At 38.7% G+C, this 16,002-nt stretch overlaps 1 protein-coding gene across 1 annotated transcript in view; it reads left to right on the forward strand.

Moving 5' to 3' along the window:
• Window positions 1-16,002, forward strand: part of atrn (attractin) — a 174,846-nt gene that overhangs the window by 134,690 nt on the left and 24,154 nt on the right. The gene's annotated exons all lie outside the window — the stretch shown is intronic.

A 16,002-nucleotide genomic window follows, 5' to 3' on the forward strand; every position in this document is an offset into this window, starting at 1 on the left:
ATGTGTATGAAGCCCAAATAGCACTTTTAATATCATGTTTAAAAGCACAGAAAAGTTGATTTAGCATAACATGGGCCCTTTAAATTGGTGCACCACACACCATACTAAATAAATACTGGAAATAAACACAAACACTTGCAAAAATAAACACCTGACAGATCATAACATAACAGGACCCACAAACCCCAACCAAAGGAACCCATGAACAAAACCAAATCTAACCCCTACAAACTACGTTGTGACCATTTGTTGTCTCTCCTGGTTCATCTTCACAGGATTTAGATTCCTTTTATATTAATATTTAATTTAATTATATAATTCCTATGCCTGAAAGTTGTTGAAATACTGTATTTACTCTAAATATTTTGGTTTTTATTCCTATTAACAGTGTATGTTGTTTGATCTATATCCCATTTTAGAATAAAATATTTTGTCCCTTAGAGAAACAGAAATGGCTTTATTATTCATAACGTGTACTTCTGTTGGTTGGATGAGGTTAAGAAAAGTCAATATAAAGTGTGTTGGCCTGTGTCTTCAGATAGCAGTGTGTTCACCTGTTGAGAGCTAATATGGAGGTGGATTACATTACAATTTCTCTATCCTTGAAATTGATTTAACCATGCCTGCCCTCGGTAACAACACTTGTGCCCTTGAAGAATCCAGCAGAGACCTCAGTCACTCTCAGTTAAAGCGACAGTGCTGCAGAGGCGCAGAGAGCCTTCGTCTCACTAGGAAATGGCTTTGTTTTGTCGCATTTTGGTGTACGAATTGTCTCCTGAGCTTCATTAAAAAGGCTTTGAACAATTGATGGGAGAGGAAAGTAGCATGAAAATCAGCAAGGAAAATGTGGTGACCCTGAAATATGGAAAGGAAAAAGTCAGGAAACTGGAGTGCACTTGTTTAAAAGTTTTGGTTACAGTCTCTTTAGAGATGGTTAACAAAAAAGGGAGAAAGATACAAGTGGCATTAAAGCCAACGCATCACCTGAGAGCTCCATTTGAGTCTTTCTCTCAGTGCTGTCATGTTATTTTTGCCTCTCCAGTTACAGTATTTCCTCTCTGCTGTGTAGAAAAAGGCTCCCTCTCCTGGAACTGGGAGATTGATGGCTCAATGTGACCCAGGCTGGCACTTTGTCGGCTCAGCGAGCCCGCCCTCATGCCTTCATTCTTCACACTTGCTCACTCGGCTCTCGCACACACACAGCCAGCGCCAGCAAACTTTGAGCGCTGCCCGCAGCAACTTGTTGGTTGAGAGCCCACCCTGGCCTTCGCCACGTGGCTTCTGCCTGTGCCATGTAGCCCCGAGCATCTTATTAGACTAATGACGATAACTGTGTGCTCCTTCTAAATGGCAACTACAATATCAACTTTGCATTTAAGCTAAAATGATCAGTTATTTTTTGCTCTTAACCATAAAAAGTACAATTTCAAAGCATTATTGCACTAATTATTGCACTGCTCATAGAGAGAGCATTAGCCACATAAAAAGCTCAAGTTATTCATTGGAAGTTAAACTAATTAAATTCTGTGTTATTGTGCTGAACAGTTAAACTCTCCTCTGAAAGTAAAGCTGATGAAATTCCTTCCAAGTTGTTTTCCTTTTGGAAAGTGCGTTAGGAAGAAATTAACCAAAATGCTCTTTGAAATCATAGTGTTATATCAATGTTTGTTTTTCCAATTTTAATTATGGTTTTAAATCTAAACAACAATCTAAGACGATCTCCATTCACCAAAAAATAAATTGTGTTTAAATCCATTTATGACAGAGGAGTCCAACTTAATCAGAGAGGGGCTAAAAGTAAGAACTGACAATGTAATTATTCTTTTTAAATAGATATATTCATAATACACAAAATATTTCAGAATAAAGCCCAACTTACACATTTCAAAATAAAAGAATCCCCCTTCTGGCATTTTTGGGGTGTTTTTATTGTAAGATTTTTACAAATTTTTGAGTTAAAATGAAGAAAAAGTTAAATTTAGGTCAGGATAGTGGATACCAATCCACCTAAGAAAGTGTAAGCCTCCTTTGGATAGGACGCCAGTCTGTCACTGGGTGTGATGGAGACAAATGAGTGGGCCACAGCCGGATTCGGACCCCTGATCTCAGTGAGAAAATGACTTGACTGCTTCCTCCTCATCTGACAGATTCTTTTGATTTGACCACATTTGAATTTAAACATCAAATTAAGATGTACTTCTGCTTTTGTTTACCAATTATTTAGTAAATCTGTTTATCGCACACACAAAATCAACACTACAAACCAAGCAAATGATGGAAAGCTTTAAGTTTTGTCAAGGATCATGGTAATAAAATTGGGAAAGGCTGCTTTTTGAGTTTATTTCACACTTGGCAAACAATGCTCCACTTAACATCTAAAAAAAAGAAGCATTGATGTTGTGTAGTTTTCCGATGAGCAGATCGAAGGCAAATGTAAGAAAAATCTGTTTCATGTGCACTGAGGCATCAACTGAGCTCACCCTTAAAGCGATGGGAAGTCCCCCATAGATTTCCCAGGCCATGCTTTAGGATTCCATGAGAGATGCCTCCTATCTCCTCCTCCCTCCTGAGGTCAACACTCGCCGCACCGCTGCACAGAACAAAAGGCCTACTTCTGTGGTGATCAATCCTGAAGTGAGAGGTAAGGACGCAAAGTGCAAATGATGAGAAGAGTGAGCCAGGCAGCGCTGAAGGTCACTTCCACACCAAGCAGATTCTTGGGGAAAACGTGTATACTCCGATGTAACGGATGGACTGCGCTAATGGTAGCCTCCACACTGTCAGGCTAACAAGAGTCCTTTCGGACCTGACAGAACCCTGATTCATCAAAGTTATCAGCTGTCAGATGATGAGCAACTGTCTTTGAAGATGGGATCGCAAACCTTACTGTCTTTACAGCTCCTATCAGCCCCCTTGTTCAATTTTTGGATTATTTTGATTCTTCATCTCACTGCTACTTCTGTTTTTTCCACATCTATTCCGCCTCATCTTTCTGTCGTTTTTATTCTGTCATTGGTTTTACCTGGGAACCACCTACCCAGTCATTCCAAAGTAGTGTAGGTTCAAGTGCTAATTTGTTCTCTTCCTCCAGTCCAAAAAACTGCGATCAGTACAATGCACTGAAAAATGGTGAAATCACCCTCCTGCATTTGTCAGTGTTATACATCCAAGCCTCAGTGCCCCTGAAAAGTAGTACTTTATCTCCCTGCAAGGCAGAATCTCAGCAGCTATACAATATTAGCTTTTTCTGTCTACACAATGCGTGAGATCTGCGCCATCGGCATTCATTGATGCAAGGTATAGTTATGCAAAGAAACACAGTCAAGTTTTACATAGTGCAAGTGTGTGCGTGTGGAGCCAGTGAGCAGGTTGTGACCATTGCACAATCAGTAAAGGACAATTGGTTATCATGTTGTTTGAAGATTCCCATTCTTTGAAGCTACTTCCTGCCACCTACTGACAGAATGTTTATTTGCTCTGCTGAATGAGGTATTAAAAGTGATATTAAGTTCAAATGACAATGACAGTTCAAGTAAAAGATTATTATTTGTAACTTTTAGTAGTTGGAAGTGATTTAGAAGCTGCAAATGCAGAAAAAAAAAACACTTTAATTGCACGCTTGTGCAGGTCAACATGTTTGCCAAACTGTGACATAGTGAATACTCAGGGAAGTGTTCCATTCACGTAACTCCAACTGGTTTTATGAGGTTAAAGACATCTGATGGTTTCCATTGGAGTGCAGACTTACTGGTACTTTGTTTTAAGGTGTCTTGTAGGTGGATCTGTAGTAAGATGGCTGATAGTGGCATCCAAATGCTCCACCTACCGTCATTTTCAAAATCAATCATGTATTTATTTTTCTGACAAGTGCAATGTTAAAATCTGTCAATTGTAATCTCCTTCTTGGTCTTCTTGGGAATAACCTTATCGCGTCCAAGAAACGTAATGAAACGTAACCAAGCACTAGAATATTATTTCACCATAGACTTTCTATGGTGAAATAGAGAGTAGTCCCCCTGACATGGCAACATTATTTTACATTTACAATTTCATTTAGCAGACGCTTTTATCTAAAGCGACGTACAACGCGAGCAGTTAGCAAAATAGTAACAAACTTTTCAACTTTAAACCGATCAACTAAGGTGCATTCATTTGATGGGTCGCCTCTGCTTTCCAGTGGTTGTTTGCCACTGGTTTTTAAAGAGAAATCAGTTTTCTGGTGACAAAATATATATTCTAAAAGGACAAAAGTATTACGCCATGCCTGTTTTCAGGATTTGATCCTCTTACTTCCAGTAAGAGGCTGTTATAATGCTTCAGCATATCAAGACAATTAGTAAATGCTTCCAGTTTTGTGCGGACAGTTTTGGTTGAAAACTGTTTGTTATTCTAACATGACTGTGGTCAAGTGCACAAAGCCAAGACCCTAAAGACATGGACTTCAACCCCCAATCTTCTCGTCCAACATCAGTGCCTGCACCTCATTAATGCTCTCCAAAATGAATGCAGAGAATGATGAATTCTAACAAACACTCCTAACATCACGAAGGATTGAAGCTGTTGATTCAATCCAACTTTGTTTAGCCATCCCTCCATCCATCCATTTTCTAACCTTCTTGGGTCTGCTGGTGCGTATCTCTAGCCCTCATTGGGAGTTAGGCAGAGGTACACCCTGGACAGTTCGTCATTCCAAACCTTATTTACCAAGGTCAAATCATCTCAAGGCCACTGTTGAAAAAAATATACAGTAAATTGAACATTCCTACATGCGGCTACTTAGAATCAACAATGACAGAACTGAAAACCTCTCTTCTAACAGAATGAAACCTCCTGCAGAGCAGATTCAGAGGTTGCAGCCATCTATCTTTAGTCTATACAGTGTAGAAGGAGCTCAAACGCCTGAAAGGTAAATGAGTACTATTCCCAGCTGCCCTTGGCCTTAATTAATATGGTGCACTTCATAAAAGGTTGGACTGTGGCATAGCGGAGATGACTGGCTATCTGGTTATAGTTATAGACGATCCTTTTTTGGTTATATGGCGTTTTCTCTTCATCCCTGTACATTTTAACAGCATCCTGATTTAAAATAATCATCAAATAACTTGTAATTATCATCTCTTATCTCTTTCAAAACTCTTAATACAATGTCTTCTATTCTCTCCTTTTATTTTTTTCCTGCAGTCTATGGTATTGATTAGCTTTGTAAATCTTGCCGGGTTATTAAAATTGTATAAAGGGGAGGAGAAGGAGACATTGAGCAGCGGATTGATAAGGTAGACAGCTGTGAGAAAAGACAGGGAAAGAGAGACAAAGGGATGAAGGGGGAAAAGACGGATGGATCAAAGACTTTCTCAGTGTGCATGCCTCACCCCCCCACCTCGCCACCCAGACAATGGAAAGATAAAGTGAGAAGCTAACGCCACGTCACTGATGAAGAGATCCTCTCCTCTTCCTCTCTCAGCACTTTCCTTTTTCTGTGTCTCTTCGCTCTGCGGTTTGCCTCCAGTGACGCTGAGCGATGATTGAGCGCACGTTCACCGACAGCATTTTTAAACCAACACATCAAAAGATAAACGGCTTGATGCAGTGCACTGAGATGCATTGTGTGTGGGTAGTGCATACGTCTATCTGTGTGTGCAGTTTGTGGTTATCTGTGTGTTTGCCGCACAGCCCTGTAGACTTTGAATGCTTTTGACCCCCATTCTTTTTCTTTGCTCTGCAAAGGTCCTATATGTTACTTTTGGAGTCCTCGTTCACTAACTGAGCAGTTTCTCTTCACGCCAATTACCATTTTCTTCTGTTGCAACACCTGCATCTCGCCATTTCCTTCTGCTGTGCTCTGCAGACACATTCAGTCTCTTTGGTACACTTCTGCCTATTTTAAACATGTTTTTCAAACACAGTTCCCTCGTACAGACCAGACAAGTGTGACTACAGTCAACCAAAAACTCATCAATCTACACAAAGGCTGCGTTTTATACAATAAAACGTCAACTTTGTTATATTTTTAAACTGTATTTTTGATATAATCACAACTTCATTCAATATTGTCAATGAAGGTTGACAGTTATAAAGGTCATGTTGATTCTGGTATCTCCCAAACTGATTAATTGGTAGTCTGGTATATATACTATACTGTTGGGTTGATGAGTTTTTATTAGTCTCCGGTGTGACTTATGACGTACTAAAGGACCCCTGGTATCAAATCACTTGACTCAAGCAAATTGTTGTTGAGTCATAGAGGAATAAAGAGATGATCAGATCATAGATGTTAGAGAGAGTTTGCCTCAACCCCCCCCAACATGGCCCTTCTTGTTTTGCAAATATGGCTTCTTTCACACCATTTGTTGCCAGGATCTGTACATTACAGTATTCAATTAATGCCATGTTTTCTTAGTCGCAGATAAACTCAGATAAAGTCCTGATTTGAAATAGTATTAGACAATGCTTTAAAAGCAGAAAAGTTTAAAGAGAACTGACACTTGATATTAAATTAAATGAACCAAGCAAAAGCAATCTTTTAAATTGAGACAAACTAATGGCGGATAGAAGATATCAGGGATATTGTTAGTCAACTGAATGTTCTGCAGATATATTAGTAATTTTGTAAATGAAACAGGATGAAAACTTAAGACAAAAGCTAAATTAGATTGTCATCAGAAGACTCAAACTTGAATAAAATCAATACCGAAATCTAAAGAATATATGTTGAGATTTTTTCATTCGTGATCTAGAATATATCAAGTTCCAAATACTTGAGTCAAGAGTTGCTACTTGAACTATTTCTTCCCTACCTGTTACACAAACTTCTCTCTTACTTACTTTACTGATCCCATCAAGAGTCATATGGCTTCAACCAATTCTCTCCACTTTTCTCAACTATGGGCTAATGTGGCTGCTTGACTCCATGATAGGCTCATCCCTCTCAGCTCAGCCTCCACCAAATTCATCTCTGCATTGCCTAAATTGTCAGTTGTTGCTGATATTGTCATCAAAACTGCCTTTGTGGCATTTTGCACCAGTGAATTTGACCAAGAATCTTCTTTCTGATAAAAGAAAAAAAGATGACCAAGATATGATTTTTGGTTCATATCTGCTTGCAGTACATGGAGCTGTGCAAAGAGCCAGATGAGGAGCATCTTTGTACTTCCTTACAATCAATTGTAATGTGTTTCAGTAGGGAAACCACTAAAACATATAGTACTGTAGACCTCATGGACCAGGTTATGGAGTTTACATGTTTTTGACTGTAAACTGGATTACACACACACACACACCAACTTTTTTTAATCACACAACTTGATGGTTTATGACTTTGTGGTTATGTGTTTCTACATACATTAAACCATTCTCCCTTCAGGCACTTTGGCTTTCTCGCTCTGATTCATTTGCGTCCCCAGAATTAAATTCGCTCGGCGAGTTTGAAAGAATTTATTAACAGCCAACAAAACAAACGCGCACACACGCACCCACGACCAATGGGTCTTGTGCAGGTATCTGCATGCGCAAACACACTACTGCAAAGCTCTCATCTTCAAAATTAGATTTGTGTATGCACAATTTGTTCTGCTAGAGTTAGATATCACTCTCCTCAGTACACACACACACAAACGTACGCACGTTGCCCTGCAGACCACTCTGAGCCAATTTGAGAAGTAGGCGACTCGCACTGTAACTCCTCTGGCGTCTGGTTATCATTGGAGTGCTGTTTGTTTTGCTGTGAAGCTGCTGCCTACTCATAGTGCAGCGTAATGAGATTTGTGCAAATTGTGTCTTTTGCAGGACTTCTTCCAAGAGGGTTATTCTCCAAATAAGCCTGTGTTTTCAACCTAATAGTGGCTGTCCAGAGGTTAGAGAAAGAAAATTGGTGATAAAAAGAACAAGACAGTAGATGTGGGAGGATAAACTTTGGACATTGGAGCTGGGGATTGTTTAAAAAAAAAAAAAAAAAAACCCACAGCAGATTGAAAACAAATGTAACATTAGTGATTCACTGACAACAAATCTGAGAAACATAATAAGTGCTGACATCAAGGTTTTAGGGAGAACATGTAAACTGAGGGGAAGTTGTGCAAAATGAGCTTGCAGAATGTACATTTGGACACGTAACTTCACCAGTAGAGGATTCACTAAGACCTGAAATAAAGGGTGGTAAACCAGGTGCGTCCCTACATCCTTTGGTGGTGCTGTTTCTTCACCTGCTGTGCGGAATTCTAAAACATTGCGACCCCTTTATGTATGCGTGTAGACGTAGTTGACACCGCCCTATTTAAATGAACATTTTGCTCGTTCAACGTGGAGAGGTGAGTGCACAGAAGCAGATGACATAATGTAGAAAACAAAATAAACAAATAAAAATGCTGTTTAATAAACTTTAAAACCTAATGTTATTTTCCCCCCTAATCTAATGTGTCTGCTCTGTCGGTTCCTTTAACTTCACTCTCCAGTCCATGGAAAACATCATCCAGCAGGTCTGAGCTCCTGCAGCACTGTCACACACACTCTCATATGTGAACATTGTTCCATCGCTGCGTAATGGCCCGACGCTCCTTGCATCAACGCGACACGAGAGTTTGACGGTCAAAACATGTAGAGGAAGACACAGAAGCTCCGCAGAGATAATGTGCACGGAGCCACACTGGAGTCCAGCTGCATTTCTCCCCCTCACCACACACTTTACTCTGCATTTTCTTTCAGTGGCTGTTAATATTGACAATTGTTTTATTTAAATTATTTTCTTATACTAGAAAAGTTAACTGGAGTCTTTTTTTTCCATCTCCGCTGTGTTTTGTGTCAACATTCAGTGCAGCGATGATCTCTGCGTGTGTGTTTGCACCTGCTTGTCAGTCGTACTACTTTCCGGTGCAGAAAGAGTCACCGCAAACAGTTCAGGTTTGATGAATTGCATTGCACCCACTGGATTCATTTATTTGCATTTCCTCCTCCCATTTTTTTACGCCCCTTATCAGATCCAAACATACTATAAGTACTTTTCATGTACTTAAACAGGCATTTAACACAACATTATGTAAAGTGTGATAAATTACAAAATACTTGCATTGTTTTTCAATGTGTTTCCCCCTTGAGAACATACCGGTATATTTCCATATAATAGTCTTTTAGTTGAGCTGTCCTTGTTATTTGGTTTGTGTATCTTTTTAGTTTTATTTTACTTAGTTTATCTATTCCTGGCATGGATGTATTTGCTGTATCCATTTTATCTAAAGAAAAAAGTTCCCATCCACCAGTCCTGTCACATGGGATGTTATTGGAAAGGTAATAATGAGTTTTCTAAAGCCCATCAGGGCTGAGTACAGTCGCTCAAAGGAGGATATACTGTATATATATATATATATATATATGTGTCTTTGCAACAACAAGTTATGTGATTTGAATGGTTGACAAAATGACATCGTGTTGTGTGTCTTATGCTGCTTAATGCTTGGATTACCCCTCTGGACTGGATCCAACCTTCATTTTTAGCTGAAAGGCAGCTTCCCTAGCCTTAAATCATATGAAATATTTATATTGTTTGCATAAATTAGATTTTTAACCTACCGTTGAAATCTTATTAAGTGTTGAATCTTACAGAAGTTCTGATTGCCCTTCAAGCATCGTTGTGTTTGGGAAGCTTCTCCACTCCAAAAACCTGTGCTGTAGAACAAGGCCTCCATTGGGAAGTGATACCAGGTGTAAAATTCAAAAAATACATGATTTTCCATTCCTGAACAAAGGTTAGCTGCTTGCTAAACAAGTTAACCAAAGTCCGTAATGGATGTTCACTACAACGCTCAGATGTTCCTCCATCTGCTTCATATGTAAATGGTCTGGTAAATGGACTAGATTTTATATAGCGGCTTTATCCCCAACACTGAAGCAGTCTCAAAGCGCTTTACATATCAGCTCATTCACCCAATCACTCTCACATTCACACACCAGTGGGACAGGACTGCCATGCAAGGCGCTAGTCGACCACTAGGAGCAACTTAGGGTTCAGTGTCTTGCCCAAGGGCACTTCGACACATAGTCAGGTACTGGGATCGAACCCCCAACCTACCGATCAGAAGACGACCCACTACCACCTGAGCCATATGTATTTATTCTTTTGGTGCTTTGTGCTGTTTAATGCGGATTGCATGAAGATTCTCACTTCCCCTGAATGTATGCTGCAGACTTTGCAGTGATCGACTGCTTTAGACTGCTGCATCAGCATATCAGAGATTGATTCTGCAAAAGAAGATAATTTTTTCCAAGTTTACCATAAGTTTGAGTTCATTCTGGCAGACTTCAGTGTCTCTAAGAGTTGATGTAAAATCAGTGTCCTCTGTCCTTTTGTAGCTCAGTTCTGCTGGCACGTGTTGCCATCACTAAGATGAACTCAGGTGTATTTTGGTTAGTTTTTACTTTTTTTTGGGTCTTTTCATTTCTTTGTTTCCATGGTGGTGTGGCACTGCTTTGCCTTTGTCTTTAGATTCATTCACTCTTTATAGCTTTCATGTTCCACCATTGAAACTGTGTTTACAACATCAGCTCTTAGTTTTGCTTGTCACGAGTCAATGTGCTGATGTGGAGGCTTCTCCCTTGTCTAAAACCTGCTGTTTTATCCCATTCTAATGGATTTTATTGTTTTTATTTATTTGTTCAAGTTAGGCTAATTTTAAATGAGGCAAAAAGAGGGAAGTTTAGTGATGCAGCTGCTTTTAAATGGGCCGTGCATTGTAAGGAAAGTATGACAGCACATTCCACTAATATGATTCAAGATTAATCTCAGTTCTTTTCTATTTTATTGTATCAGAGATCAGTTAACTTTGTAGCAGCCTGCAGTGAAATCATAATGGTATTTCTATTTAAATTCCTCTGTCCATTAGGGATGTAACGATTCACTCAACACCCGATACGATTCGATTTACGATACTGGGTTCACGATACGATTCTCTAACGATTTATTTTACAAAATGGGACTGTAGACTGAAAAATATTCCTTTATTTTTTTTGGAAAAAAACAAGAAAATACTGTACTATTTTCCTTTGTCTTTCATTGTCAAAATAATCCCTTGATAAACTATTCAAAACAATGAAATTTAACTAAAAATAAATTCTGAATGAAATAAATACAGGAATAATACAAATAAAGAAGAATCCTATTAATTTAAATTCTGGCTTTACAGTAAACAATGCAAAACTGCATTCTTTTTCTTTTTATAAGTGCAACTGAAAATGTATTTTGTGCCTCAACAATTGGACTTAAAAAAAAAACAGTCATTGTACTGTATTTACATCAGATATTTGTTTCGACCAGCAGAGGGTGCTGGTAACCCAGTGGTCGGTTAGCATGCAGCTATTCTAGCAGTGAAGAAGAGATGCTATGCTAGCAGACAGAGCTAATAGAAAAACATGACTTTTACAGATGTAATATTTCGTATAGTCTTTTGGTGCTAAAGGGGTAAGGAATCATTTATGAACATGTTTAAAAATAGTAGGCGATCCGCTCGCCGCCTACGCTTCTGGACGAATAAATTATCTTCAAGATGATGAGTGCTTTTGTTTATATCAGGCATTTTCTTCCACGCTACTTGCTTACAATGAGCTGACCAATCGTGGCAAGGGCAGGTCCAACGTCACCCCTAGGTTGCCAGTTTGTAAATACAAACAAATCCATGGCTGGATAGATTAATGGCAATGTGACCTGCAGTTTTGATGCACGCAATGCACAGCAGTACCAGTTACATGCAAGTGGGGTTGCCAGGTTGGGGGCCCTAAGCCGCCACTTAGACTGCGTATATGCTGGGCCGGCCATGCCTGGCGCCGATGCTCACGTCACGTGTGTGTGATGTAGTTCAAACAAGAGAAGGATAAATAGATGGTGTCCTCAGCTGTTTAAAAAAAGTACTGCAATTCAATTTTCAGAATATCTATATGAACCGTGACACCTATGAATTGATTTTTAACTGCCTTACGATTAATCGTTACATCCCTACTGTCCATGCTTTTTGATCTACTGGAATAACCTGGATAAACATCTGTACAGCCCCAGGGAGAACATGCAAACTCCTCTCAAACAAGTCTCAGGTCTTTACCCCGGGAGTCCCACTCAGTAATTATTTTTTTTTAATTTTATTTCAAATATTTAACTAATTTATTGATTCAGGTTGTGTTTTTGTTTTGTTTTTTCACTTCATTGTGTAAATTTCATTTAGATTAGGAGGTTTTCTCTTAGGTTTTTGTTTTTAGGTAAACCTACAATGTTATATAGCTTTATTTTACATCATTTTTAAATTATTTTTATTAATCTGACCTTACTATTGTAATAATAAAATACTATAGAATATTGACTTAAATGCTTTTCAAACATCCTTGACTACTCAAGGAACCACATAGTAACTTTTAAGGTTCTGTGTTGTCTTGTAACAAACCAGGAATGCTGTATAAAACCCACTGAAGTATCTCTCATTCATTAAGCAGTAGAGTTGTGTATGAGCTTTATTCCCAAAGTGTTTAACCATTCTTTTTAAAAAGCATTACTCAATGACGCCCCGGCTCCTCCTCTTACAGCTGTTGAAGTACACAAAGAGAAATTGACTTAGGTCGATATAATTTTCACTTTCTCTTTCATTACGTTTGGCCACCTTTTCTTTTCACAGGCAGACAAAAATACACTTTTCCTCAAACTATCCTTCAACCTGTTATAAGTGTGACCTCAGTCAAGTTGAAGCACCGGGACGCCCTACGCTGATTGGAAACATTTTTTTTTTTTTTCAAACTACACACAGGCTGTGCTTTAAGTGACAAAATGTAGTGAATCACAGGCAGGGTGACTGAAGCACATAACAGTAATGCAAACAGCAACAGCTTTATTAGTTTATAGACGCAGACTAATAAATAGACTACCCAGTGAATGACATCATGTTGTTTTGAATAGCATTTCTTTAGACATTCATTTTATCTGTGAACAAATTAAAAGGCACAAGGACGAGTAGAGGATTACTATAGAATAAAAACTATTCTTGGCAACAAGTAATTTTTTTTTTTTTTTATAATAAAAAGCCTAATTATTTTCTTTTTAAATAGTGCTGAATAAAGGAAGGAGCGCGAGAAAAGTGGAGAAGGGAGTAGAGAGAAAAGTAAGGAAGGAGAAAAGAAAAGGAGAGGAAAGTGAGGAAAAAATATGTAAGAAAGAGAGAGGAAAGTGAGGAAGATAGGAAAGAAGAAAGAATGAGGGGAAATAAACCAGAATGAATCAAATGCTAGCAATGAAGAGATGCTCAACTTCATCTCAAAGTGGTCATGTGATTTGAATAGGTGTCTTTACCATTTTTTGCTGTTATGACTTACACATATATGTCTAATCACTTTTTGTTTTTGTCCACATGTAGTGCAATCTTTTCACGACAGCAATGCATGTTTTATCATTGCATTTAAATAAATGAATGTATTTTATTGCATAATCTGACCATCACCAGCCCTCCCTAAGGATGCGTAGGAAAACTCATTGGCTGTTAGCCATTTTTACAACATAGCCCCCTCACTGCCAGCCATTTTAGAGCATTTTGACTGATCTTTTAAGACCCACCAAACATTTTACGTTATGATTATGTAAAATCTGAAACCAGATTCTAAAAGAATAGACTCTCTTCTTTCATAATTAAGACAATTATGTTTCTATCTTGTTTTGTCCGTCCGTAATCAGCAGTTGAGTATTGGTAGGTTTCACAGAAAATGCCAATTTTTGACCCGGAAGCTGAGAAATCAGGATTTTTGTGAAAAAATAAATAAATAAATAATTATCAAGCAGAACATTGTCTTTGAGGCTAATATTTTTAGCTTTAGTGACACCTCAAACATCTGAACATTGGTTTCCGTCTATCAAACAACAAATCAACATTTAGACCGGGCTTTTGATTCAAAGTGTTTGTCGTCATTTGCACAGTAAACATGTTTTGTTGCACAATGAAATGCGGCGTCGTGTCTCACCGCTTGTTCACCGGTCGTTGATCGCCTTCTAACACAATCGATTCACTCCAAATAGTCCACCTAGATCCACACATGCTCTGCTCCAAGTATGCGCTGCCTTAAATCCACCGTCTTGGACTAATTTTTCCATTTTCTCGCTCATAAACTCCTTCTGTGCTGTTTATAACCAGTGGCTAATCTCTCAACCAAAAGTGTGGTGCTGTCATCTACAGGGCAATAGTTGGGCACTACACCAAGTAGAAGTCTGCTATATAATGGGAGACCTCCGCCACAGTGTTTTCAAGCAACCCCCATGAAAGAACACAAGTGATGTACATATTTGTCAATGGCAGTGAACGTTCAGATATGAAATGACGTATATGTACGTCTATGGCGGTGAGTGAGTTAAAGAGAGAATATAAAAAAGAAGGAGTGTTGCCCTTGGTGAGGGGGAAGGGAACAGGGAAGAGAGAGTCAGGTGTAGGACAGTGTGAGGGGTGGGAAAGAGTCACTGTTTTAAGGTGAGCGTGCAATGTAGTGATACAGTTGTGCTTATTGTACATATTGTGTTGTGTAATCAGTTTAGCCAGTCTGGTGACAGTGTGGAGAAATTGAAGTGGGTACAGTCTGATGTATTCAATGTCTTTAAATATGTTTTTTTGAACTGTAACTTTTAGATATTTAGATAATAATCATTATCAGAAAGCTGGATGGGGCTATGCCAGTTTAGAATTCCAGGGTGTCTCGCATCTTGCTGTGAGCACACGTCAGTTCTCCTCCTACATTTAAGCTCTCACGTTTCTTCTCTTTATGATTCTCCTCATCACACTGTGATTGCAGGAGTTTTTCCATCAATCATATATCAATCATCATATTTTGCTCTTTTTTGGCTTATACTCACCTCTCTCTTTCCAATTTCGTCTTTTCCTTCGGCTGAGGACCGTGTTATAAATCTGAACACAATGAGACTGTGCTTCTGCCTGCAGCCTCGGGAAGTCACAAAGTACAATTACTCAAGTATAGCTTCAGCATACTTCCTAAATCCTCGTCATAGACAGTGATTTATACGCTTCTCTTTTTTCTTTTTTTCTATTGAATGTTCAACAGTTTAGATTGGTCCACATTAAACTGTAAATGTTACAAAATGCATTGCATTTAATTCATGCTCTGCAGCACTTCCTCATGTATTTACAAATGAACTGTTTCCACTAATTGATTGTGATAGGATCTTAGCGTACCTTTCTTTTTAATAAACACTTTATTCACGTGTGTTAAGCTCACAGTTTTGTGAGGGTTAACCCTAACCCTAAAGTGAAACCCCTAGAGCCCTGAAACCCTTGTGGGTCTTAATTCTATCACCTTGGCCAGTGTTTCCCAATAAATGGTACAAATCTTTTGCTCATTTCCATAGTTTTGCTCCAGTTATGTTTCATGGTCAACTGCTTGTCTGGATTGTGGGAGAAAGATCCTTAACAAAGAAACCCAGATAGTCCTCTCCCCTGCCCAGTGAGACATCTCATGAAATATTATGAAAAAGAACTGTTCGTCCTTGTCCTGAAAATAGCTTTGACAAAAGTTGACCTGACTGAAGATATATTTTATTAACAGGATTATTGAGTATAAATGTATATAAATATAGTATTAAACACAATATAAACCATGAATAATAGTCTATTCCAACACAACCCTAGAACATAAATTAGCAGAGGAAATACCGTGATGTCAGATGCGCATTAAGCAACAAGCTGTTTAAGTTTCTGTTCTAAATTGCATCAACATTAACAGGAATAAATATTCAAACAAGTAGTAAACTGCTTCTCAAGTTAAAAACTTCTTCTCAGCGCAGCACTGAGTGAGAAGCAGCGAGAGAGGGGAAAGAAACACACACACTCAGCCAAACCTTCAGCCAGCTGCTCGTTACTACAACCTGCGACACAACCGCTAAGTTAAAAGATGCTTTTGAAAGTTTAAAACCTGTCGTTGGGATTGAAGAGCTTGCTTCATGCTCTGCAGCCTCTGTCCCAGCAACACGTAGCAGGCTGTGGCAGCCGC

Source organism: Gouania willdenowi, chromosome 22 (assembly GCF_900634775.1).
Source record: "Gouania willdenowi chromosome 22, fGouWil2.1, whole genome shotgun sequence".
Classification (NCBI taxonomy): Eukaryota; Metazoa; Chordata; class Actinopteri; order Blenniiformes; family Gobiesocidae; genus Gouania; species Gouania willdenowi.